Source organism: Colossoma macropomum, unplaced genomic scaffold (assembly GCF_904425465.1).
Source record: "Colossoma macropomum unplaced genomic scaffold, Colossoma_macropomum, whole genome shotgun sequence".
In the NCBI taxonomy this organism is placed as follows: domain Eukaryota; kingdom Metazoa; phylum Chordata; class Actinopteri; order Characiformes; family Serrasalmidae; genus Colossoma; species Colossoma macropomum.
In genome coordinates this window covers 29,066,726-29,067,539 of record NW_023494806.1, presented here as the reverse complement: position 1 = coordinate 29,067,539, position 814 = coordinate 29,066,726, and positions in this window count along the sequence as shown.

Here is an 814-nt window from a genome sequence, read left to right as displayed (position 1 = left end):
TGATGGTGGACTCTGGAGGGTTCTGTAAAGTCAAATAGATAAGTTACATCAATTTTTGAGATAGCAAATGAAAATTTGACTTCAAGTAAGCCATGTCCCATAACTATGAACTATGAAATATGAATTATCATTATGAATATTCATATTACAGGCAACATTGAACTTCAACCAATGTATACAAATCATATATCAAATGGAGGGCAGGTTTATGAACATATACATAATTATTCTGTAAAACCTGAATTTGAGTTAGAAAATATATGCCCTTTGTAAACATTGATTTGAACCTATCTTAGACTTTTAAAGTTTATGTTATTAAATTTCGGAGATCCTTTTGAAACTATTGACCCCTTATTTGCCCATCTACGAGCATCCTTTCAGAAAGAATCCACTTATTATTAGGTTATGACCTTTGAGAATAGGTCTCATTTTGAAACCTCATGAACAAAAGGAAGGCAATGATACAATAACGTCATGCCTTGTAGGGTGTTGAAGGACAGGCCTCCACTGTTCATATGACACCACTTATGAGGCTCTAGACCAATCACACACTGCAGGAAGGGCTTGATGAACATTAAATGTTCATCTTCTGGTAACGAGTGCAGAAGGAGACATGCTGAATGAAAGGGAAGGAGTGTCTTTCAGCAGGAATTTCGGTTCTGTTATGGATCTTATGATTTTCTGCCTGCATGTGTTATTGTTGTTGTAATGAACATCAGTAAACTTCATATTTCATAACATATTTCATAAGCATGCACATCACATAGGACACAGCACAGGAGGCCAGTAACAGCGCTGCTGCTCCATAGGATGC